This window comes from Passer domesticus, chromosome 2 (assembly GCF_036417665.1).
Source record: "Passer domesticus isolate bPasDom1 chromosome 2, bPasDom1.hap1, whole genome shotgun sequence".
NCBI classification, from domain to species: Eukaryota; Metazoa; Chordata; class Aves; order Passeriformes; family Passeridae; genus Passer; species Passer domesticus.
The window spans coordinates 50234314-50253930 of record NC_087475.1 but is presented as its reverse complement, the minus strand read 5'-3'; the positions used below and the strand labels follow the sequence as shown (position 1 = coordinate 50253930).

Sequence of the window (19617 nt, the reverse complement as noted above, 5' to 3'; positions counted from 1 at the left end):
GCCAGGTTTATTCAGGGAGGACAGTTTTCTTCACAAATGGAGGAAGGCTAACACCTAGTGGCAGTAAATCCACATTGCAGTTAAGAAATACAAAAGTATACTCCAAAGCATTGCCAGCACGACCCAAGGCACATAAAGAGAAAACGATACTTTTTCGGTAGATGTAAACTATTATGTATTCAGCTTCTTCGTGAGAAAATTAGTAAAGAAAGAACATATTTTTTCCCTGTTCTGAACTAAAGTGTTGGTTTATTATTTCTTCTAGCAGCCTTCACTGTGTGAAGTTGAATAATATTGCTTAGAAAATACCTAATTACATATGACAGTATTAAAATTCAAACAATGCAGAGTTCAGTGAAATATTTAGCCTTCTGCATAAAATAATCAAAAGGAGTTGGTGCAATAAACTGAATTGGATGTTCAAATATGCTCATTTAAGCTTCTTGTTTAGACAATGCAGGGAAAAGAGTCTAGTAGTCCCACAGCAGAGCATATTGCCTAAGAGTCAGAAATCCTTTGCTTTTTTTGGGACTTACATGCTCTCTAAAATGTGTGCAGTTCCATAGGTTTGACTCTGGCAGTCTGCCTATGCTATTAGAAATGGCTTTCCCATTTCTGAGTTATTGTTCAGAGTGAACTTACCAGCCTCAGCATTATGCTCAAGTGATACCAAGTAATATTTCCAAAAACTTGAATTATGTATTATTTCACCCAATGACAGAATAAGGATTCAGCTCCTTCTAAGGAGAGTGCTCTCTCTCTCTCTGCAAACTCAGTTTCACAGGATGTATGCAGTTAAACACAAATACATACATTCATAGATTTCAATATTTCATGTGAATTGTAACGAATGTTACCTGTGAAGTTACATCTGATAATATCTGCTCATAGGAATTGTTTTGTCTCTGTGTTTGCATATACAGCTGGATACATTTAGCTGGAACTGCATGTTCTGGGAAATCCAGCTGCTGTACATTCAAGCATGAAAAATATTGAAAAGCCAGAATAACGCAGGCTGTAAAGGACCTCAGAAAGTCATCAAGGGCTCATGCACTTTCCTCCTGCCAGGGTGCTGCAGACATTTCTTTGGATAATTTTGTGAGGGAAATGCTGTGCATAGTCTGGAGAAGAGGGAGGGACAGACATTAGCAGTGTATTCTGTGTCCTTGGCTGATACAGAGTTACAGAGTGTGACTGAGAAACATAATCAAGTGAGCAATTAGTGAAGGTCAGAGCTGTGTTAATTTCCTTCAAGCACCTTTGTGAAAATTGGAAGACAAAAAGCACCCTCTCAATGTTGTGGGGACGTGTAGGTAGTTTCTGCCTTGGTAATCAAGAGCACTGAAGGGGACACCTTCCACACACATCTTGAGCATCACTGAATTTGGAGAACACAGGAAAAGAGGCTGTGCACCTTATATCAAATGGGGAAATACTCCCAGCTGCTTCTTTTCAGGTGATATCTAAGAAAATGTGATAATTGATTTCCTGTTTTTGTCAATTATAGAAGGAAGTTACAGCCCTGTCCAATACCAAAGGAGCAGAGTACAGCTGTGTGATTTTATAACATGCAGTGGTGTGGTATTTTACATGCACAAGATGTGAGGCTTTTCTCCTGTGTTAAATTACTCACAACCCCTATGGAGCAACTTTAAATCAGAGTTCTTTTTGTAAGCCTTGGCTCTCTAAAAGTAATCTTCCATATCTCTGTGAAACATTTCAGCCATGTCTTCAAATCTTCTCTCAGCAATTCTCCTATCTGTGGATACATAGCATTCTGACCTGGCTTCTACCACAACAACAACTGAAAGGCAATCAGGCCCCTGCAAAACACATGAGTGGAATCTACATCCATCTTCTATATTACCATCAGTGTGAGTCAAGAGCCTTAAGCTGTCTCTTAGAACTTAATAGTGTGAGGATTCAGCAAAAGAGCTCTCCTAATAGGGAAAATACAACTCATTATCTAGCTAATTAGGATATAAAAAGCAACCTCTACTCACCCTTCCTACCAGCCTACCTTCCTGTAGAGTTGGACAGGCTTCAGAAAGGTTTTAAAGGGGTAAAACCACTTTTTTCCTTTTTTTTTCCTTTTTTTTTTCTTTTTTTTCTTTTTTTTTCTTTTTTCTTTTTTTCTTTTTTTTCTTTTTTTTCTTTTTTTCTTTTTTTTCTTTTTTTTTCTTTTTTTTCTTTTTTTTTTCTTTTTTCTTTTTTCTTTTTTTATTTTTTTCTTTTTTTATTTTTTTCTTTTTTTTCTTTTCTTTTTTTTTTCTTTTTTTTTCTTTTTTGTGCTTTTGGATACAATCAAAAAATAGAGCATTGATTTGCAGAGGAGCAAGTTAAGGGCTGTCCCTAAGTCTAGTATTCTGAGAAGTTAATCATAAGGATGGTATCATTTCTGGGTAGGAATTCTATCCAAGGAAAAAAAATGCCTTTTAATGGATTTTTTTTTAATTTACAGGTCTTCCTTACTCCCTTTTCTTACAAATATGTGTTTTATAAAAAGGAATTAAAAATGTATTGATAAAATTATTCTTTTTGACAGAGTGATCCCTCAAAGGTAGAATAGTTAATAATAATGACATTGGTAATTGTGCTTCAAATTTTTGTATTCACTTTAACTGTGATTTGGAGGTATACTGTTCACTAATTGAGCATGTTTCAAAATCATAACTGGTCAGTGAACAGTAATTAATGAATTGTTTTTGCTTTCTTCCACTATGTGCCAATGCAAGCTGTGCTTAAACAACATTAACTCTTTAAGTTAGATTAAAATGAGCAAATGAATTGCAGACATTTATTTCAACAGACTCAGACATTGAATGTGCTGCTTTGTTCTCTTTGCATCTTTTTCTGTTGAAAACAATTTAAAATTCCTGTTACGTTTAATTGAAGAAATATCTAAACCCTTAGCAGGGGTGCTTACAGCATCTGCAAAGGTATGAAGAGAGTGAAAGCTCACAGCAGGCTCTCTACTATAGATGGGTTGGTAAATGTTCTTTTACTTCCTCAGGTAGTACTACCTGAGAAAAACACGTTTGCACTAGTTTAGTTTGTTCCTCTGCTGAGACCCAAGTTTGTATCCCTGCAAGTGCTGTCACACCCTGCAAGGCTTGTGCAGTGTTTCACAGTCCCCTGCTTGCTCCTGTTCCCCCAGGGTATCAGTCCTGAAGGATGCTTTGATTAGAGATGGTTCCAGCTCTCCACTGTGCTTCACAGTTAAGTGTCTCTCCACCAGATTTCATCATCTCTCAACTAAGGCTGAAATTAAATTAATGAAATATCATTAGAGAATTGCTATTCACTTCCACAGGAGTGAAGATTAAAAACTACTTCTATACACATAAAGAGAAAGAGAGAACCTTCAATGTTACCATACTCAAATTGGTTTCTCCTTCTTTGGCCTCAGAGCCTCCTACATGGTGAGTGCAGCTCCACAAGCTCTTAGCTGCTCCAGACATCCTGGAAAATATCCACTCTGTCAAGACCTTGCCAAAGTACATGTCACCAGTGGCTATAGCTAGGGTTCATGCCAGTGAGGACATCTGTGAGTGAAGGCTGCAATTACATACTCTTAGCTCCTGCAGGCAGTGTATCTCAGCTGTTCAGCCCATGCCAGGAAGGGATGTGGAGCTCCCATTCACTGATACCCTTCCTGACCTGCTATGTAAAATAATGTATCACAGAGAATACATTTCAGTCACTTGGCAGTGGAAATTATTCACTCCTAAACTGCCAAAAATCTCTGCTTAGAGGGTGAGATAGCAGACAGCCTTCTGTCAGGGCCAAAATTGAGTTTGCCAGAACATTTCCTTCAGCCCATATCCTTAGCAGTGTTTCCAGGACTTCTCCTACCTGTTATCCACTGCATAAACCAACCTGATTTTTTCTTTGGACTGAGCCAAGCTTGAAGAAACTTGGAATCAACTTAATCAGGCATAGCTGATGTTTTCCAGCTTGCTGATGTGCTGTGCTAATGAGATGTTATTGCCCAAAGTAATGAAAAACATCTGTTTCTTACCTGTAAAGAAAGATTATGGGTTGCTTCCATTTACTTGAAGGTGAGTTTGACAAGCTTGTCTTCCTTCTTAGAAAAGTTCACTGCGTGTATTTTGTTCTTGGCCTCTTGGACAGGCCCAAATAGAATTCAATTAATGTGTCTAGAAAATTCTGAATGTGCTTTCCTGATGCAAGTGTTTACATAGAGGGATTACTACTCTGCTTTGTAGGGATTTTCTGTAAGATATCACCTATGTATGATCCATGTTTGTAAATGCAAATAATATCACTAAAAATAAATATAACAAAATAATAAATGTTTGAGAGACATGTAAGAGATATATGGAATGAAGAGTGTGTTTAGATTTCATGAAGTTTTAATGAAGTAAACATCTGGATTTACAGAAAATCACAGCCAGTTAATTCCAGCAGCCTACAGAGTCTTCAAGCCCTTGAGAATATAGGAATTAGATTTTTAAGAGGCTCTTTTCTTTTTGTATACTGCAAGCTGTTGAAAAAAAGATTATTTATTAATTGCTTATGAACTAAACAGGGGAATTATCTTTCCTGTGTCAGCAACATGACAACAGAAGAAGTATATGCCCCCAAGTTTTGCTAGCCTGGAAAGTGCTTTTCCCATGCAAAGCAAATTGTTTATTTGTTTTCACCTTTTAATTTTTCATGAGTGTTGTGTTTGTACAGTTCTTGCCAAAATGCCTTTCTCAGAAAATGGAAAGCTTTCTTCATTAATGTTTGTATTTTTTAACTGAATGCCAAGAGTCTAGATTGTATCAGAACTGAGCCCCTTAATAAAATCCTTTCAAATAAAACAAGCAGAAAAAAAATCTATTCATCTCAAGGAGGTTAAATCACATATAAATAGGTTGAGATTATAGGATGGATCTTAGGGAAGGAGAAGCTTATCTGAGAAGCAGGAGATAAGCATAAAGCCTGCAGTCATAGTGACAGTAAAAGGCTTCTGAAATAAGAAAAGATCTCTTCTTAAGTCAGGATACTAGTTGTGACTGACAGTCTGAAAGAGAGAAAAAATTAAAACTGCCAAGTATAAAGATTGTTAAGAAGGAAGAGGAGAAAGGAAGAAACTAAATATATAGCTAAGGAAAAGCAAAATAAGTATGGAATTATTATTTCTGTATTTTATAATCCCTCAGGCATATCTTTTCAGTGTTTATGGGGAATACAATAACCATGTATTTAATATGTGTACAATACTGATATAGATATAATACTGACAATAAATGTTATTCAGACCTGTTTGATAGTGGAGTGATTTGAAAATACTCATGAGTAACCTACCCCAGGGATGTCTCCACTTAACCTCTCAGCCTCTGTCCCCAGGTGAAGGCTGATGTGGCTCTCTTTGATTTCCAGTGGACAAAGATGGTGTTTGGATCACTACCAGCTGATCCTACTACCTAGGATGATGATGATGGATCACTACCATCCTTGTAGGGGAGGTTCTGATTACTTTTTCCAAGAAACCTCTACCTTCATCCTTTTAATGTGCTGTTGCTTTTTTCCATCATTCCCAGTGAGTGTACTCAACACACCGGCTTGGGGCTTTTTTGCTTTGTAGTAGAAAGAAAATGTTTGTGAAGGCAAAGAAGGTGCTCACCTATGACCCTAAGAGTTGGCATCTTTGCAGGTACAAGAGGTCACACTCTCAACAGTGCCAAGTCAGCTGCATGTCTTGCATCCAGAACAGGGCTCAAGAGCAGGGTGGAGTGGAGGAGCAGGTGAATGGAATGGAGAGGGTCTTATGGTAGCTATAGGGAGGAAAAATATTTTTAGCTATATTTAGTATGAGTAATCATACTACCCAGAGGAGCTCTTCAGAAGTGAGCTGGTTACATTCCAGCAGTATGTATTTGATATGCAGGTTGGGAAACATCAAGGTAACCTCACCTATACATACTATAGTGTTGATATGCTGTAAAACTGACTGTAACATCTGCCCAAGCAGATTTTCCCTGCTTCATGTAATTTATTCTTCTACACAAACCTTTTCTTTTCCCCCATATAGTGAGCAAAAATGGTTTTGCTGATACTGCTCTTCCTCTGTGAAGAATAAAATTTTGTTTACTAATCTCAGCTAGGGATTGTCAGTAGCTTATTGGGCATTTAAACCTTACAGACCACACCAGATTAAGCTAATACCTGGTTTGTTCCATTCACCACACCTACATCTTATTTTGAGTGTTGTTGTAGAATTTAAGCAATTCCTCTTCTATATAGTATCCAGCTTACTCAGAGCACAAAATAGAAAGTATAAGAAAATTTTATGACATTCTAAAGGTTCTTGGTTGAAGACACAAAGCTTATTAGTGGTCTTAGCCACACAACTTACATTAATTGGAGCTGTTTGCCTAAGTCTTGGACTAGGTGATCATTGTAGGTTCCTTCCAACTGAAATATTCTGTTCTCTTTTCCTCAGCTGTGAATATTTCAAAACTTGTTATGCAAATCACAAATCCATCCACGCTTCTTCTGGCAAATTGCTGCTCAGGAAAGCATAACTAATTTAATGCATTAATCCCTACCCCTGAAGCACAAACATCTATCACCTGAGCTAGGAAGACTGTAGTTACGCTTATGGCTTTCAAGTTGCTCTGTCAGAGTGAGAAACAATATCGTGTTAAATGCACATAAAGCCTGAACACATTTTGTCTGCTAACACAGTGTGACTAAGAAAATATGTACAAATTTACCCCTTTTTTTTTTTCTTAACTTCTACTTTCCATCTTTACTTAGGTTGAACTTCGTAGTAGCTATATGTGTATAACCCCTAGTTATATTCAATTATTTCTTGAATACTTGAAGTAATAGTAGTATTTTGTGTGTTGTGCATTCTAACTAGTCTGGGAATATCAGGTCCAATATTTGTGTTAAGTTTCATGGTAGTTTTCCTTAGAAAGGGCTCAGAGTATGTTCACAGTGCTTTCACTTGCAAACCTCCTAGCCTGATACATCCAAGTGAGGACCCAGTTAAATACACCTCTATTGGGAAACGCCAGGCACCTGGCTGCCCAGGAGATAATGCTGTATTAGTCCTTTTCTCACATTTGATAATCATATCTGGCTGGGGAAATATTCCTTTGCCCCACTCTTGTTCAAGCTGCCAGTGCTAGAAGCTAACCCGCCTGAATTTGCACTGCAGGAGGAAAGAAATACATTGGAATGCATTTGTTTCAGTCGGCTCTTTTTTGACATCCCAAAGAGTTTCCAGGCACAAATAAAAATTACTGAAGGCAGCAGCAAAGCAGGGTTCAGGCTGAGGGATTTGAATGATTCATGAGCAAGGACTCTAATAGGGAAGAAGAATGGGCTTACAGAGTGGTGTTCGGTAGTGAAGCAGCTGACAGCTTGACTTGATAAGCAAGGATGATCCTGAATCAAAGCATTGCAAGACAAAGCATGAGCAGGTGTTAATGCCACACCGTGTTCCAAGCACTGTTTTTAATATGAAAAGCAGTTTTCTTTAGAATCTAGCACAAAAAAGCAGTGTTCCAAAAGCCAGGAAGCAACTCTCCCCCAGTGAAATCAACATTGCAAATGTAAATATAGAAGTTGAAATGTTGGCCTCTCTCAACTTGGTGGCTGCAGTTCCCTGCAGCTTTTGCCAGGATGCGTGACTGGCTGCACAGCATGCATGCCTTTCCATATGCACTTTGTATTTCATCTAAATGCTTTCTGGGGGAAGATCTGAAATTGAATTTCTGAAATAGCACAGTTACTTTAAAATTTACATAGGCATTGTTGTAAGAAAAAATCATCACCCTTTGTCAGTTTCTGGCAGCTTTTGCAACTCAGTAGTTAAATCACAGATTCTAATCAAATTCTTTATTAAAGTGTCATCAAAAGCTTCAGGGTCACAGGCCTAGCTGTTAAAATTCCAGTATAGTTTCATTAACACCGACTTTATAGTAACCCTTAGATATCTTTCACTAGTCTGTTGTGACTGAATTTATTTGCAGAAACCACAGCTCTTGCCAGCCACAAACATCAGTGCCCCATTTCTACAAAACTTTATAGCAATTGTAGTAGTTACTATGTTTTACCAGAAATGTACCATTTTTGCATGACAAATGTTGTGATGATTTCTAATATGACCTTAGTGTTGCTTTAAGTGCAGTTCTGGTAGTGTTTATGAAAGACAAGGTGTGTAAGACTCAGGGTAATAATTTCAGCTGTATAGGACAGGTGATATAGAAGAGAAATAAACACACTAACACTTTTAGCTCATGCATTTCAATAGGATTTTACCATATTTTTCTTGCATATTCTTCTTACCTCTAGCCCTCTTGTCTGTTGCCCATCATGCCTTTCTTCAAGGACAGCATTGTTAATAAAAAGCCTTAGTCTGGTGAGAGGCTAACTGCCTGCAGTTTCAGTAAATTCCTAACCAAACTCTCTACACTGAACTAGCCAAAGACAGCAGCATCAAAATGTGTGACTAAACTGCAAAACAGGGTGTCAAGGCAGCTTGTTTTCTTTTTAGAACTGTGACAGGACCATAGTGGTAGGTTTTGTTTTACCTGATGCTTTGCAAAGATCAAAGCTGGTATTTAATTTTATGGTAAACAATTTTTGACTATAAACTTTAAATTTGTTTAACATTTACTCTTACAGTAAATGTATTTTTACAGTACATACCAACTTTCAGTATCCAAGCTTTAAGAACTTGACTCAATTATATTTGTAGGTCCCTTCCAGCTCAGAATATTCTGAGATTCTAGAGGAAAGCTTTGATGCCCCTGGTGAGCATGAGAGCCGTGTCTCTAGGAGCAGCAGGTGGCAGCGCTGTCTCTGCTCTCTGTTTCTAAGCACTGCAGCAGCACAGCTGGAAGAAGCCATTCCATCAAGAATGTTTAATAGTTCAGGTTCCTGCAAACAAAAGCACTTCTGCCTATGGGCAGTGCCAACTGGCCTCATCAGGGTGGTGTGAACTTACCCTCCAGACTGTAGCCTTCTTTCTCCACGTGAAATTCCTCCAAGTCATGCATATAGCATTTGCTCCAGTTTATGTAGCAAGGAGTAAAGGTATGTAGCAAGGAGTACAAGTGACTTTTCTATCCTGTCACATTCATGTTCTCTGAAAAATCCCTTTGCCCAGGATTTTGCCTGGGAAGCGGAGAAGCCTCTGAGAAAAAGGAAAACAATTTTATCTCATTTGCTTCTCCTGTGTTTTGCTCCTTTGGAATGTGTTTGAAGATTGTTTATCAACAGGTGGTTGTTTCATTGGTTTCTGCTGTGAGTTGTTTTGACTCAATGGCCAATTGGAGCCAAGCTGTGTTGGGACTCTGGAGAGAGCGATGAGTTTTATTATTATCTTTTTAGTCTTCTGTAAGTATCTTTTCTGTATTCTTTAGTATAGTATAGTTTAGTGTTCTTTAATATAATACAGTATCATAAAATAACAAATTAGCCTTCTGAGAACATGGAGTCAGATTCCTCATTCCTTCTTTCATTGGGGCAGCCTGCAAATAAAATACTATCCTTTTAATTTTAACCCAGGATTTATTTGCCTAAAAATGATGGAACTGTACAGCTTTACTGATTTTGTTGGCAGCATCCTCTGGCAGGCAGAGTTGCCACCCATGCCTAGAGGTTCTCAGCAGTAGATTCAGTAGCAGTGGCAAACACTGCTCCTGCAATGAGGCTTCACCACATACCTAAGTGCTGGTCAGGAAGGCAGTATGGGATGTCTGGCCTTGCCTTTGTCTTCTCTGTGTCTGCAAACTGTGCTTGTGGGCCATGGCTCTGAGCTCACCTGAGTCTGCTGATGGCTCAGGAGCAGGTTGTCTTGCAGACAGAAAACTGAAGTGGTCCATGACCCAAAACACAGAATTAAAGTTTAGGCAATGTAGATAACCAGAGATCCAAAACCAGTGCTCACCCTCTCATGCTCTGCTGTTTATCAGCACAGACATACCAAATAGGTCATCTGCTACCTGCAGAGAGTGGGGGCAGGACTGGAGGAGGAGCAGGGACAGAGTGACAGCTGCTGCCTTAGCTTGCTGGAGAGGGATGGGGAAAGGAATGACTAATTGCAAATGCATGATGAGAATAAGCCACAAGACCAGGCCTTCATGATTAGTGTGATCAAGTGGTATTATCCTTCCTTTTTTAAATTCTCCTTTTTTTTCTCACCATATGTATTTTTAACAACCAAGACAAAAGCAGAACAAATGAAAACAAGAAATGTCTTCTGTGGTATCTGTTGTCTCAAGAGGATTCAGATAAAATATGAGTTAGATCACAGGAAGCAAGATAAAAAGCATAAATATAAACTGAGAAAATAAGTGAAGTAAAGAATTTTTCTTTGAAAGGATGAGATGTGAATCACTGAGGTCAACAGTTTCAAGACATGTTGAACTAGATGTATGCCTAATCACCAAAGCATTTTTGTCAGCTTCTTTATTACATAAATATCGATCTGGTTTTGTTTTTAATCTGAATTCCTCAAATGGGACATCTGAGTTATTTGATGCAGTGTCAGCAAAATAAAGAAAATCCTTGGCTCTCTGAAAAGACATATCCGTCAAAGTAGAGACATTTGAAAGAGAGAAGATTCTCTGAGAGAATCTCTAAAATTTATTCCCGCTAGTACGGGTGTCTTGTGAAATACTTTTTTTCAGTAAGAACTTGGATAATTTGGTGAATCAGCTGAGAAAGGCAAGGGCAGACAGAAGTGGGAGAAGGAAATGAGCAGAATATGCTGACCCAATGTTCACTGCCAGGACTGAGAAAGGTGAGATAATTTGTCCATTGTCCTGCTTTGGACTGAATTGGGCTGCATCTGGCAGTGGGGTAAATTGACAGTATTAACAAAGATCAGCACTACATGAGTGCAATTAAAATAAATAAACACACACATACAAAGGTCTGGAGGAATTACAGACCCATCTTCAGAATTTTCTTCACATTTTCAGAGAATCACAGAATAGTTACTAAGATTGTTATTGAGTCCAACTGTTGTCCTTTCCTATTCCATGTGTCAGTAATTACTGCCCTTCCCAATGAATTATTCCTTTAGTACTCACAACCACGTATCACACTGCTGAATCAGGATCACAACAAAACTTCAGAACAAAAAATACACGAAGACCAGCAGGGAAAAATATGGGAGAGTCCCATCTGAAGTAGAGGAAGTGTTCATTTTATGATCTTTCTCTAAGCTTCAGTGTTCTCACATACAAATGGAAAGAAGATGCTAATGTTAAAGGGCAGAATGAGGAACAAGTTAAAAAATAAACTATGGTACATGTCACAGGAGGTTGTCAGTGCAGTCTTCTGACTAGTTAGCTCACAGAGGCAGTGAGGTCTTTTGAAGCTTCCTCTCCCTCTTTAATCAGTCCCTTTAGAACAAGCAGATCCCAGCTTCAAAGGCTGCAGGGCTTGTCAAAGAAGAAAGCTGTCTGCTCCTCAGACCGTGGATGGCAGCTTAATGTCCCACAGTGGTGGTTCCCAGTGAGACTGCCCAGCTTGGCAGGGTGGGTGTGTTACACTGCAGCTCCTGTGCTCCGATGGCTTTGAAGGGTTTATGTGGTCTCCCTACATTAGTATTGATCCTCTCCATTTGACAGGACTTCCAAAGACTTGTAAAGATACTTGGTAAAGCATTTTTCTTAGCTTGATCCCTCCCCCAGAAAGTCTAGGTGAATCCACAGACTTTCTGCTAGTTTTGTCTAGTTCTTTAAATAATACGGTTTTCTTAATTAAAGTGATTGTTATATTTTCTTTTAAAATGCCTCTACTTTTTCTTTTTTTTTTTAACCTATCTACAAGACCTTTCCCAGAGCTTGCTTGCAGTAAAGTGAGTAGAGAATTTTAGACAAGAAAGCTGCAGTGTTTATTTTGTCCACAAAACACTTCATTAGAGAACATCATTAATAATGACATTTACTGACTCTGGGGAGACAGGTTAAGTGCATTTCAGTATTTTCCAAATCTGTGTGTATTGATCTTGCAGCCTGTCATTTCTGGAAAAGATTTCCAAAGGAAAAAAAAAAGTCCCAAATACAGCACTTCTCTTCCTCATTTGATCTCCAGTTTCTGCACTAGTGCATTTTAAATGTGAACACCAGTTATATTTCAACAAAGCTTTACTGTTTGCTCTACTTTTCTTCTGATATATTAATGAAATTGTATATCTCAGCATACACATTTTCCTGCTGGTGACCCTGCTTCCCCTACTTGCAATTGGATTTCCACTGTGCTTCAGCAGCTACTTCCAAGTGCTGCAACCCCGTTTGCAGCACAAACCTTTAACCTGGAAACCACCTCTGATGTGTGACTTGTTCTTATGGGCTTATTTTCATGGTGTATTTAGAGACCAGCTATGCCAGCCCAGGAAGTTTTCCAGAATGCAAAGCAGGTCATGAGCAGAGTGTCTGGTAATGTGACCATGAGCAGCAAATTCACAGATACTCCTCTGGTCTTCAACAAAATATAAGTCAAACAGCAATATTAGAATCTAGCACTGTTCTTGTTAAAACCATTTTTCCAAGTAGTGTTGAGTTCAGTTAGAGATAACTCAGGCAGGATGGGTGAATTTGGGAAATTGTAAATTCAGAAGAAAGGAGGGATAGAATGAATCTCAAGAGATCATTCTCAAAATCCACATCTGCACCAAGGCAGAAAAGAAACCTTGAACTAATCCTGGCAGATTGGGGTAATACATTGGTAATGATTCCAGTAAAGGAAATTTCACAATATTCTTATGTACAATATTTTAATACCCTTCCTGCTATAAAGGGGTTTTATCACATCAGCCAATAATCTGATAAATATTTAACAGTTTCCTTTTTTTTATTTCTCAGCAGATAGAGAAAAGTTGCTCAACACTTTCTACTTCTAAAATATACTGATTGTATTTTTGTATTGAGTATAGAAATACGCAATACAAAAATAGAAATACACTTCCACATTAAAGCTATGCTTTCTGCTAATCTGAAGGTCAGATGCTGCAAAATGAACCACCCTACATTTTTCACCATTCAGCCAGACCTCATGTGATTGTGATGGACCAGTTCAGTGGGAAAAGTGGAGAAGCATTCAAATAAGTAATAAAATTTGTTTCCTGGCAATTTAGTTTACTGGATTAAGCCCTTAGGGAGGACATCAGACAATTGCCAGTGGTTGGACTGGCTTAGCTGTGATGTGAAATGGAATGGATAAATAAACCTCCTCACACCTCTTTCACAGACCATGCTTTCCAAGGGTGTTTTTGTTCTTAAGCTACTCTGAATAATTTCCAATTTTCTGAATCTTTTTCATAAATGGTATATTTAATGTATTTCTCTATCCAAAGAATATTTAAAATGTATGATTCAGTTATGAGTGAGCAGGCCATCAGAAGCATAAGAGAGATCAGTTGTTCCTCATATGCTCTTCTGCCCAATTTTCCTTGCCTAATTTGTTTGTGCTGTTACCATGACTTTGCCTGCCTGTGTAATAATTGTTCTTACAATATGGATGGATAAACACAAGTGTGTCACCCTGTTCTGAGCTTTTTCAATTTAAGAAATTCCAATTTCTTAAATTCAGTGCAGTCATTCCAATCTGCACCTTTCCCTATGTGGTCAGTGCTCATGTGGCCATCTTATCATGTTTAATTTTAACTTAAGACATCATCTGAATTCCAAAAGAACCTCAAGCAAGAGTTTCTCTAGATGGGGTAGATCATTTTCCTCAATTTTCCTTCCGTTTTGCTCTGTGTACACTGACCTACATTGAGAGTAGGCATATGACAGATTCTCAGTCTTTCTTGTAATCAGAACTCTTTTGGGGTTAATGGCTTCATGCAAGTATAATTTCATGGCACTCTAAAGGAATAAGATGTTAAGATTTGCTGTATTCTTTTAGATATTTATAAATTTAGATTTTTATAAATAATGTATATTTCCCAGTATATAGGAGTTAACTCCTGATTTACATTCATATATTTCTTTCAACACATGATCTATTGAAGAATTTTTTTTTTCTTTTAAAGCCATCATCACCTGAAGCCATGTAGTCAACTGAGAATTTAAGTTTTTACTCTAATAGTTTCTCACTATTATCATTGGAAAAATGGGAAGCCTAAGAATACAGCAACAGCAAAGTTAAAACAGTAAAGTCCCAAATATATGCAGCCTTATAAATCTCACCAATTGTTAACAACTGTGAGGTTGGAGTTTGTGCAAGAGTGTACTGTGGATGAAACCCACACTGTAAAGAAGGTGCACCAATGATGGCTCCATCACTGACTTGTATCCCAGCACAGGCTCTGGTAACCTGTGTGTTGCTCCATCATTTGTAATCAGATCCAGTCTGAGATGAGCCAGATTGTTCAGAAACATTCCAAAATGCCTGAAAGATCTGAAAGATCTGAAACTAAGGATTGCCAGGCTTTCCTGTCCTTCCTGTGAAGGTGGTTCTTTTGTGTGGTTCTCAGAGCACAGGAGTGACTGAAGCCTATGGGCAGACTCTGGATACTCTGCCCTGCAGGGTCAGAGATGATGTGGGACCTTTGGGCAGGTTCTTCCCACTCCAGGCTTCTTTGTGGTGTAGTGACATGGAGGAAGGAATCTGCTCACCTTCAGTGGGTGGACAGAGTCCTGCCAGTTTTGTTCACCTGGACTCAGTGAGCAAGCTCGCCATATATCTGATTCTGTTGGAACACAGGAAGGTTTCTGGGGCATAGGAAGAGAAGATCTGTGAGGAATCAGAGCACCTTACTGAATGGGAATATTTAAGGGCTTTGGGGTATCTTTCCTGCCCTTCCCTTCCTTTCTTCCCCTTCTTTCCCTCCCCCACAAAAATGTACCTTTCCAGTGTCCTTTCCATGTGAGATGTCATGTTTTATTCCCACACAGTCATTTTCTCTCGTCCTTCACTGTCTCCATCCATCTTCACTAATTGACTTTGACTGGAGAGGCTTCCCAAATCTGCGCAGAGTAGACAAGCATGGGGAAATATGCTTGGCCCTTGCTAACACAGGAAGAGAAGGGACAGTGCAGGGCTCAGCTGGGCTGGGCGATGGGGGAGAGTCCTTTTGCCAAGGGTAGTAGGGTGAGACAGCAGGAAGCTGTGGGGAAAATCTACTTCTCTGCATCAGCCATTCCCTTCCTCCTTAGGAGCCCTTCCTTTGGCAGCAGCAGCTGAACACAGAAGCACAAAGCAGCAATGGGTAGATTGGGCTAAAAGCCGCTCACATTTTTTTTCTTTCACAGGCAACATGGGCACCAAACTATCTCCTACAAGCTGCTGCCAAAGACAGCTTCCTGCTTTTCTTTTGTGGTGAAACAGAATTGCATTGGCTCTACCCTGTGGATGGCTGGTGGCAGGGTGATTTACACCCCACTGCAATTGTGCTGGCAGCCCGCAATGGGCCATAACATTTCACTGCTCCTTCATTTGAGACTCATTTAATTCAATGCGGGGAAAAAAACACACCTCGTGTCTCCTGTCTTCTTGGACTCCCCAAGCTGCCCTTCCTAAGGTTATAAAACACCAGACCAAATCAAGAAAAGGAAAAAGAAAATAAATGCCCAAACAAAACACAGACTTCGAAACAGACTTCAAAACTGCCCAATTTGATTAAAAAATGAAGTAGCCAGATTGAAGAAATAGAAAAATCTTCGGATTGTGGAAAGGAGAAATAAGAATGGTTTATTTCTGTATTATATAAACGCCAAAGTCATGGTGATGGCATTGTGCCATTCAAGTAAGTTACCAAAGTCAGGAGGATAAACTGTGTGAGCTGGTGGTGCCACTACCACCATCTATTCTCACTGAACATGACCTTTTTCAATAAATAAATGCAAGACTCGAACACCACATTATTTCCCTTACAGCTAACCCTAGGGCTCCTGCAATAATTCAAGGCCATACAGGAGGGACATCTTCCAGCTATTGCAGGGAGGGAAAAGGTAAATAAAATACTGTCCTCTACATCTGACAGTAGGTTTCCTTTTTAGGTGAATAGTTTTAAACCCTGCCAAGACTGAAGCATCAACATGGTTGATCATTCCTATCATTTTGTGAAAGTAGTTATTTTTCTTGATTTTTAATTCTTCCTGCATCTGGTTGAATCTACTATGCTGAAGATGACTAATCATAGGGAAAAAATAGTGTCATTATAAATTCTAAAACCCAAAATTCTTCAAATGCTACTTATGTAAAAAGGACCAATTTAAATCAAATCATTAGCTTCTGCTTAGATGCTCAATTACAAGTGCAATAATATAAATGTTTTATGTATTCACAGCTCTTGTGTTCAAATTTAACCTTTCTTCCATTTTTGCTGTTATTTCTCCCTTTTATAAATGTTGGTGTAATTAAGCCCATTTCCTCTTTAGAGGTGAATACACAATCACAGCTAGAAATTCCTCAGTATGTTTAACAGTCTGAAATATGTGATACTCAATCTCAGAGCTAATAACTATCATGACATGTTTTATAATTGCACCATAAATCAGAGACTGCTGCATTTTAAAGTGTAATTTCAGGCTGTTTTGCAATATTTCTTGGCACTTTTAGAAGTATATCAGGGTGGAAAATACATAATCTAGCTGGGTGCAACCACAGATGAGGAAAAAGTGGTTTTTTGCAGTTGTCCCTCTCCAAAAGAGCAGGGACATGCTTGTCACTCATGGGATACCCAGGCTGCCTCGAGGATCTCAGTGAAAGCATGATGTCTGAACAGGTGTTTCTGTCCAGCAGCTAGCAGGGAGGGGTGGAAATTAGCTCATGGCAAGAGCTTGAAGAATGGGCACTCCATTAGCAATAACTACTCTGTGGATTTTGTAACATGACTCATTGTTTAAATCTTTCCAGGAGGGGCCATGTTTGGGAGGGACAAAGCTGAGAGCAAGGGAGAAAGCATCTGCCCTGAAAGTTGGAGAACAATTCTGTTAACTCACACAGCTTATTCCAGCACCTGTGTCAAGCCTTCTGCAGCTGCTGCCAGGTAAATTATGGATTCCCACAAAATTAGGTGTTTTGTTGGGTTTTTTTTTGTCCCAAAACCTGTTTCTGATTGAAGAATGCTGGTTTATTTTTCATTCTGGTTTTGCTGTATATTCTATAGGTGTTATTTTAGCCCTTTTGGTGCATACAAAATTTTGTAATAAGTTGTGGATAATTTCTTAGGGATTCCAAATCCCTGAGAATTAGTATAGATGCAGAGAGGCTCTTTTACCCCTTAATTAATGGTTAAGCTTGTTGTATACTAGATCTCGATACTGTATCTGCCCACTGGACCACCACCACAGTCTTGCTGGGCCCATTATGTCCTGACATCTGGCACTGCTCTGAAGTGATCCGGAGCATCAATTTGCGCGGTGCCTTTCTGTGTATGATGCACAGCCTAGCACAGTGGGCAATGCCTCGTTTGCACCACTGGAGTTCTGCTGGTAATTTAATTAAAATTGTCACATCCCTCACATGTGCTCTCACTAGTTTGGTCTCTGCTCATCAAACTCTGAATTTATGCTAGTCAAGTTTTATCATCTCCCCAAATAACACAAGTCATGTAGTGACATCTGGCTGCATCTTGGTCACATAATATAGACATCATGAGCTGCTCTTTGATTAGGAGAGCAGTGTGTGCTACAGGCACAGGCTGCCAAAAACAAAAAGTAGTTATGGAAACTGCAAGTACACAACACCTATGTGATGTCCCACACCCACTGCTATTATTCATACTGGAGATTATTGGGAAAGACATTAATGGTTAATGGCTCAAACATCTGGCCATTTGCAGAGGCAGCAGGGTGCTGTGCTGGGCACCCACCAAGGGGAGGAGATGAGTTCTGGGGTATGTGGTGGCGAAACCTCTGATCCAAATTAGACAGAGGGGGAGAGCACCCACTACCAGAGATTCTGGGGTTTGAACCAGATAAGACAGAAGGTCAATAAGAAGCAGGCCCTGCAGAGGGGGAATGTTTCAGATGTTTTTTATCATGCCAATTGTCCTCCCTTACACTTCTGACTTAGATGTAAAACCCCCCACCTTGGAGAAGGTCACATTCCCACGTAGGCCTGAAGGTATTTATCCCTTCTGATGAGGCATAACTGGCTCAGCTACATGAGATGCAACTGTCCTATCCTAGAAGGTGTCATAAACTATCAAAAACCCCCCAAATCCCCCCCAGACTCATTCCCTAGTCCTTCCACTGAAGGACTCCATGCCATCCATGGTGTTGCAGCACAGCCTGAAGGTGCTGCAGAAGACAAGGTAAAACTGAGTGCTGGCAGCAGTAAAACAGGTAAAGCTTGCAGCACTGGTGAGAGCTAAAATGCACACTGGTTCAACAGGAATTTCATGGAGCTGTGGTGTCTTCTCATATGGTTATGGACCAGGCCTCTTCACACTACCCCATAAATTAGGCGTCTTGAATATGATCCTAAGGGAATATCCCAGGTATGTCTGGTGTCTCTATCTTACAGCTCATTTAAGCAAACCAGCATCTACATTACAAATTTTCTTGAGGTCTTGCCTTTAGGAATAGCACTGCTCATTTAAGAAGGCAAGAATGGCAGTGTAATGTAGTGCACTGACCAGCACATTGACTCCTAGCAACCTTTACCAGAACATGGCCAGGAACTTCCAAGATTTGCTGTGGGAACTTTGAAAAAAACAAACAAGGGTGATAACTTCTCAGAGATTTCACTGCCATTGCCTCTAGTTGTGCAAGTAAGTAAATAAGAGAACTACTGTAGGCTAGAAATTTCCACGATGATACATTTCATGGTGCAATCATTGCCTATTGCATTTGCTGTGTGTTATTTCTGTCTAAGATTCTCACCTTTTCACTGTAATTAAATACCCCAGTTGAGGGAAAAGGAGCAAGTTCTGAACTTGTAAGTTGTTTTCAGACACTCAGCAACAGCAGAGTCTCCGTGAACACAACATACTGGCACCTGTCTCCTGCTTTCTCATCTAAGCACAGACCATGAACAAAGTTACTTCTTAAAAGCTGGCTTGGAAAAAAGGAAGCCTGGGCTCTGTATTTTGTCATAATTTTTAGTATTTCCTTAGAACAAAGGGAGCATAAGGCTAGGGCCAAAATTGCTTTCAGTTGCAAACATACAGCTGCAGGTGTGGGCAGAGTTTAGCCTAAAATAACTGGAGGGAAAAGAAGGAAAAAAGCAGCTTAAAAATGTGATGTCAGCAGGAGAAAATAGACTCTGTGGGGCACTGGTTTTCTACAGCCTTGTTCTGTAATCAACACAGCTCATTACTGTAGCTGCGTGCAACGCTGCAAATGGCATTTGGATGAACACATTTTGTCTTTCCACCACACTTGCTAGTTAACAAATTGTCTGCCCAAATTGCTGAACCACGAGTATTGTGTCAAAGAAGAGGAAAGCAGCAGATTCCCTTTGTCAGGGTAGACAGGCTGTACCAAACCCTCAGTCACTGATTTCCAACCTTCTTCTGTTTAGACCCCTGGGAATTCTGCTGTGGAGGTACAGGACTTTGTATAGATGCCTTCTCCCCCTGCAGTGATAATCATATTGCTTTCTTTCCCCTCACAGTCTACAGTGTACACCTGAGCCTGAGGTCTGCAGACCACAGTTTGGAAATTGGTTTCCCAAGCATAGGTA

The 19617-nt window shown here is 39.5% G+C and overlaps 1 protein-coding gene and 1 long non-coding RNA gene across 13 annotated transcripts in view; one reads left to right on the top strand and one right to left on the bottom strand.

Moving 5' to 3' along the window:
- The window catches only part of ACOD1 (aconitate decarboxylase 1), a 32372-nt gene that overhangs the window by 3018 nt on the left and 9737 nt on the right, over nucleotides 1-19617 (top strand). For 4 of the 12 annotated variants that reach the window (XM_064408511.1, XM_064408509.1, XM_064408506.1 and 1 more), the window contains 2 exons: nucleotides 16843-16975; nucleotides 19549-19614. The exons of 1 other annotated variant lie outside the window; for it this stretch is intronic. The gene's annotated coding sequence lies outside the window, so the exon portion shown is untranslated. Of the gene's footprint in view, nucleotides 1-8706; nucleotides 9061-15236; nucleotides 15731-15860; nucleotides 15936-16842; nucleotides 16976-19548; nucleotides 19615-19617 lie in introns of those variants that run through there. 7 more of the 12 variants (XM_064408514.1, XM_064408508.1, XM_064408504.1 and 4 more) reach the window with 4 other exon arrangements.
- LOC135293895 (uncharacterized) lies at nucleotides 2289-3905 on the bottom strand. The gene is made up of 3 exons (XR_010356002.1): nucleotides 3573-3905; nucleotides 3363-3462; nucleotides 2289-3261 (listed from the first exon to the last, which is right to left on the bottom strand). It is a non-coding gene; the product is annotated as an uncharacterized LOC135293895 (long non-coding RNA).